This window comes from Lissotriton vulgaris, chromosome 1_1 (assembly GCF_964263255.1).
Source record: "Lissotriton vulgaris chromosome 1_1, aLisVul1.2, whole genome shotgun sequence".
Classification (NCBI taxonomy): Eukaryota; Metazoa; Chordata; class Amphibia; order Caudata; family Salamandridae; genus Lissotriton; species Lissotriton vulgaris.
The window spans coordinates 42283431-42300576 of record NC_141685.1 but is presented as its reverse complement, the minus strand read 5'-3'; the positions used below and the strand labels follow the sequence as shown (position 1 = coordinate 42300576).

At 47.5% G+C, this 17146-nt stretch overlaps 2 protein-coding genes across 2 annotated transcripts in view; both read left to right on the top strand.

Moving 5' to 3' along the window:
• LOC147737126 (uncharacterized) overlaps positions 1-17146 on the top strand; it is a 381113-nt gene that overhangs the window by 135413 nt on the left and 228554 nt on the right. The gene's annotated exons all lie outside the window — the stretch shown is intronic.
• LOC147737128 (uncharacterized) overlaps positions 16959-17146 on the top strand; it is a 45017-nt gene continuing 44829 nt past the window's right edge. Inside the window, exon 1 of the mRNA XM_086965264.1 lies at positions 16959-17130. The gene's annotated coding sequence lies outside the window, so the exon portion shown is untranslated. The remainder of the gene's footprint in view (positions 17131-17146) is intronic.

Below are 17146 nucleotides of genomic sequence, written 5' to 3'. Positions count from 1 at the left end.
CACGATCAGAGCCACATTTCAGAATCACTTCCTCTGCAGCTTCCTCTGCAGCTCATTAGAGCAAATGACACAGCAGAAGCCACTATCTAAGATTCCTAGATTGCACTCCGAGTTCTTCAACAAGATAAAAACTCAGCAACCTGGGAAAGCCCCGCTTGCTATGTTTTGATTAGTAATAGAACTCTAATGAGCACGAAGAGACGATCACTTCCTAGTGACATCTTTATTGACGTCTTATGTCCAAAAACTTACGTCAAACCAGGCACCTTTCAGGTATAAATATTACCAACGTTGCCTTAAGCAAACGCTGATGCTGATGCTATCGCTGCCTCAACGACATCGATGATAGCGATGGTGTGATAAACATAGGAGCAGAACAGCTGTCCCCCTGCAGAGCCCAGCAGATACTAGCTGCCCACAGACGCTGCCCCTCCTCCTCTTCCTTGATGCGCTGAGAGAGACGCTGTCTTTTCTCCTGCCGAGAAATCCAGCTCCGGCGTTTCCAGCCCACTCTTGCGAGTGACTGGGATATCGAGTCCTGGAAGGAGATACAAGACCTCCAACATTCTATTCCAGAGGTATGGTGTTGACTAAACCCTTAGAGAGAATTCTTGAAGCAAACCTTGGCAAAACCAACTTAACTAAAACTGCTACTTACTTACTCCCTCCCAAGTATTAGGCTTAGGTCAGGTACACTGGGGTAGGCGTAGTTAGAATATATGAATGTATGTATATATGAATGTATGTATATATGAATGTATATATGTTTTATTAATTTTAAACCATTGTATGGCTAAGAAACCATATCAATGTTTTTACAGTATTATTTCGCAATACTCATTTTACTGTACGCACTTTTTATAATAACTAGTCTTGCAATTGTGGCAATTCATTTCTCTTGTATGAGAAGAAAGACTGTTCAATAAATAATACATTTTTATTGAAAACGCCCGTCTCTCTATTCTCTGCACTTTGGTGAAAATAATCTGCACAAAACTGACTGAGTAAAATAACTGTCTATTGTATCACACGACTCTAGAGATTGACTCTTATTCTGAGGAGCAAAGTTGTCATGTTTATGCGGTTGTTGGAAAACTGAATCCCTTCTTGTCTGTACCAGGGAAGCTGATCACTTCCTATTCAGTCAAGAAAGTTTCCAGTGACCTCTGAGCTAGTTGGTAACAAATCCAATTAAGTTTAGCATAGTCAGTGGAGACCTGGAAGATCCGCACTTCTACGTCCATACTACTGTTTATGTTATTCCAATGTGCAGGGCCTATTGGGAAAATAGGAACTACACTACACTCCCATCTCTTCTAGTGCGGATGATAATGTAAGAACTGTAACAAGATCACCATCAAGGGCTGTATTGAGAAATAATTGTCTTCCGTCACACAGTAGTTTGTAGTTCTTTATTTGTCTTTTATATGTACATTCCCCCATTCCCTTCCAAGGTAGAGTATAGTTTGCGAAGCACGACTCTCTTGTGGCCCATTCCCCAGATTAAGTCCATAAGAACAGAAACAGAGTCCAATGTCCTGAAGAAGCGCCGAGGCGGGTAAACTAGAGGTGTCGAAAATCAGTATAAATGTATTAACAGCATTTTTGCAACTTCCACTCTACCCATGGGTCGATAGTGGCAGGGAGCCCCAAAACGACAGGGAGCTGCTAACATTGGACATCACCTAAATTGCCCAGTATAAGTTCATCATCGGTGTGGTAAGTTCACCCCTAAATACCTGAAGATGTCAGGGTGCCAACCCAGTGCTAATTGGGGCAGCACTTCCTGTTCTAAGTTGTGAGTTTGCACATTGAACATAAGTTGGATTTGGTCCAATTTAGCCTCAGTCCAGAAGTCCTACCAAAAACGTCTAGAACATCCATCACCTGTGGTAGATCGCCTGCACATTCCTGAGGTACACAAATGCATCATCAGCATACATTGATATGGCCTCTCAATTTGGCCCACTCCGTATACCGACTGCTGGGTCCTGCGAACGAAACAGGCCAGCGAACAGGTCCATGACTAAGGGTAGTGTCTCAGCCTGAGTATGGCTCTTACTGCGGTGCCACTCAGATGTTGCTGAGGAGGATGTGGGCGGTACCACTACACTACTGGGGACAGGTCTAGAAATGCCTCCCTCTTCTTCACCTTCTACCGCAATAATATCGTCCCCTGATTCTTCATGCCCAACTTCAATGGGTTGAGTTGGGGTAGTTTTACTTAACGAAAGTGCTGATGTGCGTGAAACTAGGTTCATAAATACTGCACTGGATAAATCTCCTCTACACCAACACGCTGGCCCGCATCCAGACAGGCAGAGATCTCAGTTTCTTTTGAAGCATGAGCCTAAGTGGGTTAATGAAAACAACAGCACCACAAAGGAAAGTAATCCATCCTACCATTAACAGCATGCTTAGGTTGGAGGGGCAGTTCCAACGCAACCACCCAAAGGCACGGTTGTACAATGTGAAGCTTGCTAAAATGTTAGCAATGGACCTTCTCCCTTTTTCATTTATGGAAGGGGTGGGTTTCCTTAAATTTGTGTCAGCCATCTCCCCTAAATGGAAGGTACCCAGCCGGTCCTATTTTGCAAGAAACCTGTGGAAAAGTCCCCAACTATGAAACTTCCAAGTGGTTGAATCCTGGTCAGTTTTATCCAAAATCCATCCTCACAATCTGTATTTCATACAGAAAATGTCAATATATAATCACACTTAAAACTCCACTCCTGAATTAATGCAAGCACTCTCGCAATCACGCTGGGACACTCACCCAAAACAAATATTATATAACCCTGTGTTTAAATATTAGATTGTGCATGAGTCAGGCTCCCACTCAAACCCGCTTTAAAAGAGACCAGCCAATGCAATAATAAAAATACATTAACACAACCAAGATTCCCCAAAATGAATAATCCCTGAAGTTAATACAAACTGCATATCCATCGCCCTGACAGCCTAGTAATGCTGCATGTGTGTGGCGTGCTGGATTGTAAATGCCATTTTTGTATTGTGTGTCTTAAGACCATCCATGTCTGTGACTAGTGTTGCCATCTCAGCTGGTTTTAGGTGTCAACCCTGTCTGTAACATCTAAAAATCTAAAACCCCAGTTCTTTATAGGTATAAATGCTTGCTTATGTGAAATATTCAATGCTGGAGCCTGGAGGCAGCTGTTCCATCAGCGGCCACCAGAGGGCGCTCCTCGCCTGCTGATGAAACCCACTGAACTGCATATTGGATGAAAGGAGAAGGGTTTCCTCTTCCGGGTCAGCGGTGGCAAAAACAGCACCAGCAGCGATGCTGACATCACTTCCGGCCTCTCCTGGTGTGTTCAGCCTGCTCCAGAGCTGGAAAATCACCCCTGTCTGGTGGGCAGTTACCTTCATCTTCCGACCCTCTCAGACCCCAGATCTGCCCCCCCCCTCAGATCCCAGATCAGCCCCCTCCCAGACCTCATATCTGCCCCTCCCCCCAAGCCCCAGGGGGAGGAGAGAGCCTGGACAGGTTTCTGCTCAGGTCTCTGCTCAGGTAGGAGATTGTTAGCACCTTCTGCTGTGTTTGTAGAAATAGACTGAATAATCCTGGAGGGAATCTCTGCAGGAGCCGGGCTGAGATGGGCTCTTCTATCTGGGGGCCCCTGGGGCTGAGCTGGGCTCTTCTATCCGGGGGCCTCTGGGGCTAAGCTGGGCACTTCTATCCAGGGGCCCCTGGGGCTGAGCTGGGCTCTTCTATTTGGGGGCCCCTGGGGCTGAGCTGGGCTCTTCTGTCCGGGGGCCCTGAGGCTGAGCAGGGCCCTTCTATCCGGGGGCCCCTGGGGCTGAGCTGGGCTCTTTTATCCGGGGCCCCTGGTGCTGAGCTGGGCCCTTCTATTTGGGGGCCCTGGGGCTGAGCTGGGATCTTCTATCTGGGGGCCTCTGGGGCTAAGCTGGGCTCTTCTTTCCAAGGGCCCCTGGGGCTGAGCTGGGCTCTTCTATCCGGGCCCCTGGGGCTGAACTGGGCTCTTCTATCCGGGGGCCCAGAGGCTGAGCTGGGCCCTTCTATCCAGGGGCCCCTGGGGCTGAGCTAGTCTCTTCTATCCGGGGCCCCTGGGGCTGAGCTGGGCTCTTCTATCGGGGGCCCCTGGGGCTGAGCTGGGCTCTTCTATCCAGGGGCCCTGGGGCAGAGCTGGGCTCTTCTATCCGGGGGCCCCTGGGGCTGAGCTGGGCTCTTCTATGCAGGGGCCCCTGGGGCTGAGCTGGGCTCTTCTATTCGGGGGCCCTGGGGCTCAGTTGCGCTCTTCTATTCGGGGGCCCTGGGGCTGAGCTGGGCTCTTCTATCCGGGGGCCCCTGGGGCTGAGCTGGGCTCTCCTATCCAAGGGCCCTGGGGCTGAGCTGGGCTCTTCTATCCGGAGCCTCTGGGGCTGAGCTGGGCTCTTCTATCCGGGGGCCCCTGGGGCTGAGCTGGGCTCTTCTATCTGAGGACCCCTGGGGCTGAGCTGGGCTCTTCTATCCAGGGGCCCTGAGGCTGAGCTGGGCTCTTCTATCCAGGGGCCATGGGGCTGAGCTGGGCTCTTCTATCCGGGGGCCCCTGGGCTGAGCTGGGATCTTCCGTCCGGTGCCCCTGGGGCTGAGCTGGGCTCTTCTATCCGGGGCCCCTAGGGGGCTTTCCTTCCAGCCCTGGGGGTGTTTGTGGGCATCATGTGTGTTAAAGAGCCCTGCACTGCTGCACTGCATCTTACTGCGCTGTGAGGAGTCTGTGCGTGCTGCACTGTATTTCACTGCACTGTAAGTTATCTGTGTGCACTGCCTCCTAATGCACTCTGATGAATCTCGGCATACTGGACTGTATATTACTGCACTATGGTAAATATGTTCCACTGCACCTTCCTGTACTGTGAGGAATCTGTGCATGCTGCTCTACATACTACTGCACTGTGAGGAATCAGTACCACTGCACTTATCTGTACTGCACATGCATTCTACCCGTATCCTACTGCACTGTGAGACACCTGTGCATGCTTCACTGCTTTTTACAGCATTGAGGAATCTGTGCACACTGCTTTTTATTACACTTTACGAAATTTGAGCACGCTGCGGTGCATTATACCGCAATATGACGGATCTGTGCACACTGTACTGCATCTTACTACACTTTAAGAAATCTGTGCACGCTGCACTGCATCTTACTACAATGTGAAGAATCTGTGCACACTGCACTGCATCTTACTACTCTTTAAGAAATCTGTGCACACTGCACTGCATCTTACTGCACTTTAAGAAATCTGTGCACACTGTGCTGTATTTACTACACTGAGTAATCTGTTCACACCTCGCTATTTTTTCTGTGTGACGGCAATATATGGGCTGCACTGCTTTTTGTTGGACTGACGAATCTGTGCACACTGCACTGCTTTTTACTATGCTCTGTGTATACACTTCATTACTTGTAATTGACTATGATAAAGCATTGCATGCAGTAGTTTACCAAACAATGAGATATATGTGCACACTGCACTACTGTTTGCTACACCTTGAGAAATAATGGGACGCTGCAAAGTCTTTTACTACTTGAGGAGAAATCAGTGTACACTTCAGTGATGTTTACTGTACTCTGGAATCTGTACACACTATGCTGCTGTATGAGAAATATGTGCACAATGGATTGTGCATTCTGAACTGCTGTTTAATACACTTTGAAACATCTTTTAACGCTACTGAGATTTGTTCTGATCAATTAGTAATGTGTGCGTACCTCACTGCTTTTATGCTAAACTGTTGGAGCACTATTAGCACTATGAGAAATCTGTTATGCCCTTTGGTTTAAAAAATGCCCATGTCACCTTCCAGTGGTTGGTGAATCAAGTCCTGACTGGGTTGGAGTCCTTTAGTACAGCCTATCTTGATGGTATTGCTGTCTTTAGTTCCACCTGGCAGGATCACCTGATCCACCTTGGGACGGTTTTAAAAGGCCTGCAAACTGCAGGCCTAACCATCAAGTCATCCAAATGCCAGCTAGGACAGGGCATCTGTGGTGTACTAGGGCCACCTTGTTGGTGGAGGCCAGGTACATCCCTTAGAGCCCAAGAGCCAGGTTATCCTGGACTAGGCATCTCCAACAACCCAGGCCCAAGTCAGGGCATTCCTTGGCTTGACTGGGTACTACAGGAGGGTTGTGAAGGGATATGGGTCCATTGTGTCTCCCCTCACAGAACCCACCTCCAAGTAAATGCCCATAAAGGTAAACTGGACAGTTAGTTGTCAAAAGGCTTTAGACACCCTGAAAGAAGCAATGGGCTCCTTCTAATCAGGTACCCAGGGCCTATGTTTCTTCCCTAAAACTGTTATGAAGCCTAACCCCAATTGGCATCTCTGGCCACATGTCAGCCCCTAGTAAATGGTACCACATGTACCAAGGGCACTGTGACCAGAAAAGACCCCTAAGGGCGGCACCACTTATTGTGCCACCCTTAGAGGCCCTGTACCCTGACACTCACACACTGCCCTTGCAGGCTGTGTGTCTTGGTACAGAACAAAGTGAAGAGTCGATATGGCAAACATCTCTGTGTGCCCTGCTCACAAACCACTGCCCTGGCATAGATCAGTCACCCCTCTAGCTGGCTGCCCTATGCCAGTGGTGAGGGTACAAGTGCATGAGCCCTGTGCCCCTACAGTACCCAGGGCCATTCCAGGGCACTGTAAGTGCAGTGCTGCCATTAAGAGTATATGGTGCTAGGAGTTTGTCATCACGAAATCCACAACCCCATAATGGCTTCACTAAAGACTGAGAGGTTGTTACCAAACTTCTCAGCACATAAACCCCACACTGATGCCAGTTTGGTATTTAATGTAAAATGCACCAAAGAGGGAATCCTAGCGATGCCCCTGAAACTCAACCAACTCCTAGTGACCTGACTGAGTGGCTGCTTAGGCTGCCACCAATTGACATGTTTCAGGACCCCTGGGTCGAGAGCTTGCTGCTCTCGGGGACCTGAAACAATGCACATGCTGGGACGAGGTACCAAGCCTCCTCCCCCAGGATGGGCAGGGTTCACGAAGGAGAAGATTCAAAGGCATACTGCCTTTGTGAACCTCTCCAGATAATTTGCTGCTTTCAGCAACTGGTCCCTAGTGGTTCTACCCCCCACTTTGGGTGGGAAAAACAAGTGAGGAAGAGGGGTGTTGCCAACTCCACCTCTCAGGTGGGGGAAGCGGGTTGAAGCACAGCCTCGAGTCCCCGCCATCTTGAGGATGGGGGACCCAGCCAACCAGGGACAGGCTCCAGCCACCCTCCCACTGGAGAGTGGCAGAATAGGGGGTGTACCCACCCCAGGGAATGGACCCAATGGTCCATGCCCTTTACCTACCTGTAATATCCCTAAATCTAGTATTAAGGGGTCACCCTGAGCCTCGATTCCTCAGATCCAGAAACGACAAGAAAAGAAGATAAGGAGAAGGACCGAAGAGCCATGCAGAGCTAACAAGAGGAAAGCGCCCACTAACTTGCCCCAGTCCTACAGGCCTGTCACCCCTCGAACCTGCTCCTGCAAAATCCCGGTGTGTCCTGCAGCCAGTAACCTCAAAACTACGGAAGACCTGCCTGCCTTCACTTTAAAGACTGAACCTCTTGTGAACACTGGACTTGTTCAAACAGCAACCCCTGGCAGCAGTCAAGGACCGTAAATACAGCCCACTCTGCACCCGCCGAACCAGGCCCGAACTCGAGTGGAAATATACCACATGGAGGTCATCATGGCGAGCCTGACCCGAGATCAGGTGACACCCTGACCTGCCTCAAGCCTCCAGCTGACGAATGCAGCCTAAATCCAGAAGGCCCCCTTAAACGCGACCAGGAGCTGGTAAGAAGATCCGACCCCAGAAGTCACCCCTGCACCCGACGCCCCGCGGCCTTGTGTGCCCAAACCGACGGTGCCTAACCAATCCTTAACTTCCCAACTTACCTCTCCCAGTGGTGGTCGCACCCAGAAGTCCTTTGTCTCCCTGCCTGAGGTTCTCCATAGAAAAAAACTGGGCGCCCAACGTCGAATCAGCACTCTGCACCCGGCCACCCCAGTGCCGCTGAGGGTGCACCTTTTGTGCTACTTTGTTTCCCCATTTGCCCTGACCTTAACCCTAGGAGCTTTGCTCTCACAAACCAGTGACCTGCTTGCCAGCAGCCACCATCCGGAGACCCCCTGTCCCCCTTTGGATAACAGTGGGCCTCAACACTCTGCACCCCGCCGCCCCAGTGCCGCTAAGGGTGTAACAACAGTGCAACACTGACCCTGGGGGACCCCTGAGTCTAACCCCAGAACCTTAACTCCCACAGTCAATTACTTACCTATGGACTGTTAACCTGTTTTCTCTCCATAGGATAGCATTGACACTTTTTCTCCAAAAACTTTCCAAGTGTGGAGTTTTGAAACCTAAAAATATTCTTTAAAAATCATGTGAATAACCAAAACTTATTTACGTACCTGTTTCCAGGAAATGTCCCAGTGCTGAATCTAAGTATCCTGCTTTGAGTAAGAAAAGTAACGTAGAAAGTAACTTACCTGTAATTTACTATAAAAGCATATTCATTTCAATGTACTGTATTTGCTAACTGTTGCATCCTTCTGCATACCCTGTAAATCAAACAAAGTACAATTTCTATTGCATTTTCAAACTGTTCTATATCCAGTAACTTATTGCTGAAAAATATTTAATGCATACCTGTGCCATGTTTATTTGCCATCTGCTGAGTGTGTACATCAAATGCTTAACACTGTCCTCTGATACTGCCTTACTGCTCGACCAAGCTACCAATTTAGAGAGTAAGGTGCTATCTAACTTTAACCTCTTCCTACCTCTGGGTTCACTTGGTCTCTACACACTATACCTCATTTTTGTGTAGTATATATATAGCCAGTTTTCTACAATAGGGCATTGATTTTTTTTGCTACAAGTAATGGATGGGACGGAAGTCTCTGTAGGGTTTGCTTCCAGAAGCATGAAAGATTTGGAAACACAATATTCTGTAATAGAAAGTGATATGTTGGAATGCGTTTGGGGTGTCGGCAAGTGTAAGCCATATCTCTTGAAAAGAAAATTTCGCTTGTGGACCGATCACAGACCACTCGTTGCTATTTTGTCTAGGATCCAAATTAAGATCCTCAGCCAGAGTATCTATCAAATTATTGGAGTTTTAGTGTGCTTCATATTACAGGAGGAAAGAACATTAGAGTGGACTTTCTGTCTTGGTTACCATTAGATTTGTGTTCAGTAGATTTACAGGAAGAAATTGAGGCATGTATCATTGCATAAGTTGAAGATTTGGTCATTTGTTCCAATTTAATGGAATTGTGTGATCGGTTGAGGGAGGATACTGTATTGACCAAGGTCATGATTTTTGGGAAATTTGGGGGGCAGAGGGAAAAAACTTTGGAGAATTCTTTGTAATCTTATTGCAAGGTGGCGGATGAGTTATCTTTGGAAGGAGGATTGTTGGTAAGAGGTAATAAGTTAATTCCCCCAGGATGTTTCCACCAAAAGATTTTGGAGACAGCTCATGTAGGCCATCTGGGTATGAGTGCCACTAAGCGTAGGATAACAAATGATTTCTGGTGCCCTGGAGTGGATGTGGAGGTAGAAGGATTAGTGAGAAATTGTGCACCATGCTGTTTGAGTGATAAACATTTGGTGACCTCTGTGTGCACTGCTGTGCCTGTTTCATGTCCTGGTAAGGTGTGGCAGAGAGTTGTGGTTGATTTTTTTTTCCGACCCTTTTCATGTATTACCTTCCAATATGAGACACTTTATTGTCATGATGGATCATCTTTTCAGGCGGGTGGAAGTACGTGGTATAGCCGAACCCAACACAAACTCTGTGATTCCTTTTGTTTGTGAAGTGTTTGCTAAAGAACGGACTCCCGAGGAGCTGCTCACTGACAATGGAGTTCAATTTACTTCTTCCACCATGACAGAGATTTTAGGCAAATGTGGAGTGAAACATTTATGCACGCCATTGTACCACCCTTAGGCCAACTAAAAGTGGAGAGCTTCAACAGGTTTCTAGTGGAGTGTATCCGGAGCGCGGTGACATCTAGAGTTGACTGTGAAGTAACTACCAGATATTTAGGGAGGGATTATAGCTGTACACCTCACTCGATCTCTGGTAAAGCATCTTTTACACTCATGAGAGGGAGAAAAGAGGTGTCCTTGTTGTGTCCCTCATTTGATCTCTGGTAAAGCACCTTTTAAACTCATGACGTGGAGAAAAGAGGTGTCCCCTGTGTTTCCCTCATTTGATCTCTGGTAAAGCAACTTTTAAACTCATGACTTGGAGAAAAGAGGTGTTCTCGTTGTGTCCCTATTTCGATCTCTGGTAAAGCACCTTTCACACTCATGACGGGGAGGAAAGAGGTGTCCTCATTGTGTCCTTTTTGAAGATGGAGGTGATGGATCAAGGATGTGATGAATGTCTACAGCAAGTGATGATGCCGGGAAATTGAGTGACAAACAGTGTTGCTCGGTGTCAAAGGGACGTGAGGTGTAAGGAAAAATATGTCCAGGAGGTCAAAATCGCAATGATTGATTTGGCACGTGTCAGGAAGACACCATTTTGCTAAGAGATGCATCTTCGAAATCTAGAGATCCTGTTAGAGTCTTCGAGGTTAGAGGCAATGCTGTTCGTGGTTCGAATGGACAATGGTGAAATATGACAAGAGTGGCTAGAAATGGAAAATGTGAGAATGAAAGTGAAAAACATGTAAGTGACAACCAAGTGTCTGTTGCAGGGAATGGTGCAGAGTTCTTGGTTAAGAAGGAGTTCTCGTGTTATCAAAGTGCCTAAAAGATAAGCTCCTCTTACATGTTGACTGAGTGGCATCTGGTTAGTTTTTCATATTTTCCTTGGGTATTGCTTTTTTCTGGTTCTCTGAGTTGATTTATTGTCCTGTTTTGTGTGTGGTAGTGTCACTGTGGTGATTTATTGTCCTATTTTGTGTGTGGTAGTGTCACTGTGGTTCTGTGTGTGTATATGTCTGTGTGTGGTGTTAAAAAGGGGCAAAGATGTGTCGCCTCTGCAGATAGGATGCCTTTACTGTTTATTGTTATATGATGTAATACGGCAGTGTACAGACATTGGTCATGTTGTGTTCTGTTATGGAATTTTGTTATGTGATGCTTTGAATAGTGTTACAGATGCAAGGATTTGCTGGGCCTTCTACAGCTGTGTAACAACTGGCTCTTCAGGAACTTCTCAGATCTCTACCCCCACCCGCCCCCCACATTGTGGATTGGCATTATTTCCACATGGTTTCTTCCCCTCTGTTTCGGGGGTTCTTGCCTGTCCTCCCCATGGCCTCCGCATGTTTGCCGCCACTGACCCATACAGTAAATAGTGGTGGGAAGGTAGAGTATATTTGTTTGCGAGTTCCACAAAGTTCCTTAGTTTTCCACCTATTACCCACTCCATACCACTATCATACCCTTTCTATCCAACAACCTAGACCAATATCCCTCAAGCGAGAGATGTAGTAATGCCGACAGTGTAAGGTACTTCGCACACGGAACCCTCATTTGTGTTCGCTGCAAGACCCAGGCCCATTGAAATTGCAGGATGTCCAGCAAAAGATCAGATATTTGCTTGTTTGAGCATTAGGGCTAATCAATCTGGCCCATAGCATGGTACTGGCGTAGAGAAAGTGTACGCCAGTCTCTATCATGCCCCTCTCCCCCATCGACAATGTCGTCCGTAAGCTGCCCATTTCAGGTGCGCCGCCAGGCAATAAAGCTCCAAGTCAGGGACCGCTAACCCACCTCCATCAGTGGGGAGCCGTAGACCAATGATTGTGAAATTAGCTGAGCGTAACAGAAGCGGGGCGACAACGTCAGGGAAATTAGAAGCCCATGAACCAGCAGGGCTTGGAGGGCGATACGCTAGTAGCACAGACAGAGTGAACTGTGGTGTCAGAGTTCGTTTAAAAGTTGCAGCTTCACAATCAGGAATTGATAGTTCATCAAATTTGCAGCACAGACTGACCCAATGTTGCATTATATCCTGATGTGAAAAGGATATAAGGACCCCATGGTGGGATTGTAAGTTACAGCTGTAGACAGCCTTTTCTCGAGCACCATTGCCCGCAATTGATGCTGTTTGTGGGAGAAGAGGCTGTGCCTCTCACTGTCTGAGCAGGATGGGCACGACCTTTGGAAAGACCATGGAAGTTTCCTCCAGGAGGTCAGGTTGAAATTCAGTTATTTCAAGTTCCTACACCACTGGAACTGGACGCCGGAGGGGATCTATAAAGCACATACGGCAGACGATTCCAAGTGCTGGAGGTGCTGACGGTGTGGCACAGTTGCCTGTGACATTTTACATTTCCTGCGGACTGTACGGTACTTTGTGTTACTGGGGCTCCATTTTGGATACCTTAATCATCAACCTAGGGGTGGCACCACAATTCATGGCCCGTCTGACCTTGCTTCACAAAATGTAAATATTCCAGTATTTAAACCCACCATTGGAAGAGTTAGCTGTCTATGGCCTTCGTAGTGGGAGTTGTCTTTTTGGGGGGCGACCATGCGGCCCGGCACCCTGACATTTTATTTTCCTGTTGCCATGTGCATTCCCTTGTGTTCCCCCTCATCCTCCTTCCCTGATCATCTGCGGGATCTTCTGAGCCACATCACCTCTATCTAGGGGGGTTATTTCATTTATTGTTTTTCCGGTTATCAATGTCTTCTCACAAGTTCTAGTTTACACAGTATCTTGGACTCTGCTGAATCGATTAAACTTTCATACCTGTTATATGCTCATTGTATATGAAAAATCAATAATGAAATGAGGTATAAAAAATAGACGAAGGGAGTGCTGTCACTTAACATTTGACTTTGACAATACCAAAGGAAGAGACATTACTGAATTTATAGACATGATCAGAACACATGCAAAGCGATAAGATTGACAACCAAGTCTCACTAAAATAGAGATTCAATGTAACATTCCACTGAACTGTGTGCAGTACTCATGGTGAAATATGAGAAAAGTTTTGCCAACAAAATGTAGGACAGAGGGTCTGCTCCGTGCTGCGTAGTTACGTGTGAAGTTCTTGTTAAACCCCATAGTTTTGAAGAATGGGCTAGGTTTGAGTGAGACTTCAGACCGACCTCCAAATGTGTGAGTGTCACTCATGATGGATGATGCTTCAGGGCTCTGATGTATGCACGTCCAAACTAATGTCACTGTCGAGGCTCTCAAGGTTGCTTGCATGACAATGCTACAAAGAGTTGACGCACTCACTAATCAGCGGTGTATTGATGACGAGCGTACTATGATATAGGGGCCTATGTGAAGGAGTAGAATATTTTTGAGTAGTGAAATGCCCCTCCCCTGTTCTTCTAGTGAAGTAGTGTGGCTCGCTGGTTAGAGGCGGCAGACCTGAGAGCAGAGGACGGCCCGGGACCAGGGTTCGATTTCCCGGCGCGGCAGGTTTCTGGACCAGGGTCAGCGGACTCGATAATTCTCTCGCCTCGGTGCCCACTCTGATCAGCGATCACACTCGGCAACTCTGGGCATTAGCTTGCCTCATCTTCACTAACGGCCCCACCAGACCGCCGGGGATGCCTGGTCTCACCCTGGAGATACCCATTAAGGGACCATCTCTCAGGGAAGCCAGGAAGGGTTTCGCAGCGGTCGAAGCGCCTTGGGACCCTACGGGTAAGTAGTGCGCTATATAAATGCCTATACATTTACATTTACACATTCAGACCAGTAACACCCACTCATTTTTATGATACAATGCAAACTGTGTCAGAAACTTCTGGTTCATACTTGATATCACTATCTTAGGAATTAATTGTTTCAAAGATAAATTACTTTATTGTTTGTCAGTGAATCTTTTTTGAGAGAGGATGGTGGTTACTGTAAACAAAACACCAAAGCCTGGAAGAGTCCGCTATCTTAATATTTTAGGAGACAGTTGTGCTCTTAAATCAGAAACTCAAAACCTAATTAGGGCCTAAATGTCAGTCTTGTGCAAAGATATAAAATCATATCAAATATAAGGAATAAGCCACATTGACAGAAAATTAGAAATAAGCTGTTCCTTTCAGTCCTGCCAAGTACCACGCAGCAGGCGCTAGACTAACGCATTTCAGTGTGGTGGTCCGCATCCCCGCACTGAAATGTGAAGTCACGCATAAAGCGCATGTGCCAGTCAAGCGCCGTGGACCGAGTGGAGGCTGGTCTTTTAATAATACTAGTGTTAGTGGGCGAGGCAGGCAGCCCGCGCTATTCAGAAGACTGCTTGGGAGCTGGGCTCTGAGCTGCCTGCTTGATACAATGTACAGACTGGTTTGAATAACTGCGCAGTAACGCAGCTTACTTTCACTTGTCGTGGGCTGCCTCCCGTGAAACGTGCTCTCTGCTGCTGGTGTGGTAATGAAACTCAGCGGCTCGCTGCATTGCGATTGACCAACTCTCAGCCGGTCTCACCACATCCCTGGGTGGTGGTGGAGTCACTTAGAACTGACTGACTGACTGCAGTTGATGGAGTGGTTAGTTCGCTGTCCCAGATCACTGGGACCTATGACTGCGAAGTTGAGTCCACTGCCCGAGAGAGGGAAGCCAGGTGGCAGGCATCACGTGAAATGCAGCTGCTCCTGAGCTGGCCACCACTGAATTAATTTCAAGTAAGTGTTTACTTAACCCTGCTAGGAGTCAGTGAGGGCCATAAAATAACAATTGCTGCCAGTAACCAATTTGCAAATCTGTGCTTGACTTGCCTTCTGACCTCCATGTGCCACACACACACGAGTCACACCCAAACTTGCAGTCAAACACAAACTTTCACCTAGCAGCCAGTCAGTGACACGCACACACAACATGTATGGCAGAACATCTTTCTCAGGCCGGCTGATTTAACATGATTTCTCTGGCCCGAATGCTCACTTGACACTGTTTACTAATGCCACTACACCTGATCTATCATCTTCCACATAATTGCCCACTGGCTCCACGAGGCTGTGACTAAGGGGGTCATTAGGATGGCGTGCTGACCTGAGTCTGCCAGCCATCCCTGCGGTTTTGGGACTGGCCGCCAGACCTGCGGCGGTCCCGCACCGCAAATTAGTTTGCGACCACCACCTTGGCGGTTGCATTCCCCAATTTAACATTGCAGCTGGTGCTGCTGACAGCAGTACCCACTGCGATGTTAAAATCGCATGTCTAACATTTCCCTGCACCACATTGCAGGCACCACACGGTGCCTGGCACCAGGTGCAGCGAAATGTAGGGGGGTACTAAAGATACCCCCAAGGGCACCCCACCTCCCCCAGATACATGGGGGGCCCTCAACGGGCCCCAAGACCCAATCCCCGATGCCGCCATGGGAAGGCCTTTAATATCCCACATCCTAATACGGCGGACGGTGCCTCATAGGGAGTGCCATCATATTAGTGCCCCTGCTCTGTCTGCCAGACAATTGTGATGACTGCCACCAGCAGAAATGCAGCGGACGGACTTTCCGTCCACCACGGTACCCATCGCCATCATAATTTGGCGGTGGGTAAATCAATATTTGAAGGCGGAAGGATCGCTACTGTCGTCCCGGAGGTGGCAATCCTGCCGCTATCATAATGAGCCTCTGAGTGTGTGCTTCAAAGAGCCTGAGGCTGCCTCGACCAAAATGCCTGGGGTGCGTGCTACTGCTCCAGTCTGTCCCCCCCTTAGTTTTCACTTGACTTTATCCTGGTGAGCCAACAGCAAATTGTGCTTTACTTGGGTGATGATAGGAAATTAAATTCAGCGCTCTCAAGAGGCTGGTAGGTGTCTCTCGAAGGTAGTGCCCATGTTTGTGAGGCAGCTCGTACCCGGAAGTATACGTGTGGTACATGAATGCTAGCTAATCTAAAGTGCAGCAAAAATACACCAATTATTGGAGCATGTGGATGGAAAATAGAACAGGTAGTTTATTTTGTATATTTACTAATTCGTGCTGAGCTGCCTTGAGTTGAACAAGCCCTTCCTTGAAATACTTCGAAACAGATGTGTAAATGTTGAGGGAGACTCATTTATAAAATTATAAACACTACAGCGCACTAGCTGTTGGCTTTGCCTGAGACTTCTCTGCGCCTCAGCCTGAGGCTTAATGCGTTTCAAGTGCTTTGCAGCAGTTTAAAGATTTTTTTGTTGCTCAAATTTAATTTAATTAAATATGTTCCCCTCGTCTTCATTGCTTGATTTTTTCTCGCGAAAAAAGTGTCACTCATTGTCATTGAAATGTCACTCATAATCACACTGAAAATATGAAAATGTCACACATAGCAATATGAAACCTTGGCAGCTATGTTCTTTAATTGTCGCTTTGATACATGACCTGTGCTGCATTGTCACTGATCTGGTGTTTAAAACTCCTTGGTATTTTCCTCTGTTTACTTTCCTACGTACCACGCTGTGGATTTGAAGAAAACTGCAAATAAATAATGTAAAAAAATGAATACGCTGTCCAGTTTAATTGCAAAACTCCCCAAAATACTTATATATTCATTGAAATACTGATATATTCATTGAAATACAGATATATTCATTGAAATACAAACTATCACTTCCAGTTGTCACCTTTCTGTAAATACTCTTTAGTCCTTTACATCAGCGTTTGGAAGATGCTCATATGAAGTAAAGCTACAAATACCTTTTTACAGCAGCAGCCAAGTGTGAGGCCTGTACTTGAACTGTCTGACCCTTAAAAACATTCACTCCTGTGACATCTGAAATCCAGATCTTTACAGGCATAAATGCTTGTTTGTGTGAAATGTATTCACTGCTGGAGCCTGGAGGCGGCGGTTCCGTCAGCGGCCACCAGAGGGCGCTCCTCGCCTGCAGATGAAACCCACTGAGCTCTCATTGGATGAAAGAGAGAAGGGTTTCCTCTTCCGGGTCAGCGGCGGCAGAGACAGCACCAGCAGCGGTGGTGACATCACTTCTGGCCTCTCCTGGTGTGTCCAGCTTGCTGCAGAGGAGGAAGGAGCCCTGTCTGTCTGGTGGGCTGATACCTTCATCTTCAGACCTCCACAGACCTCCCTCAGACCCCAGATCTGCCCCCCCCATCACCCCAGCCCCAGGGGGAGGAGAGAGCCTGGACATGGCTGCACAGGTCTCTGCTCAGGTAGGAGATTGTCAGC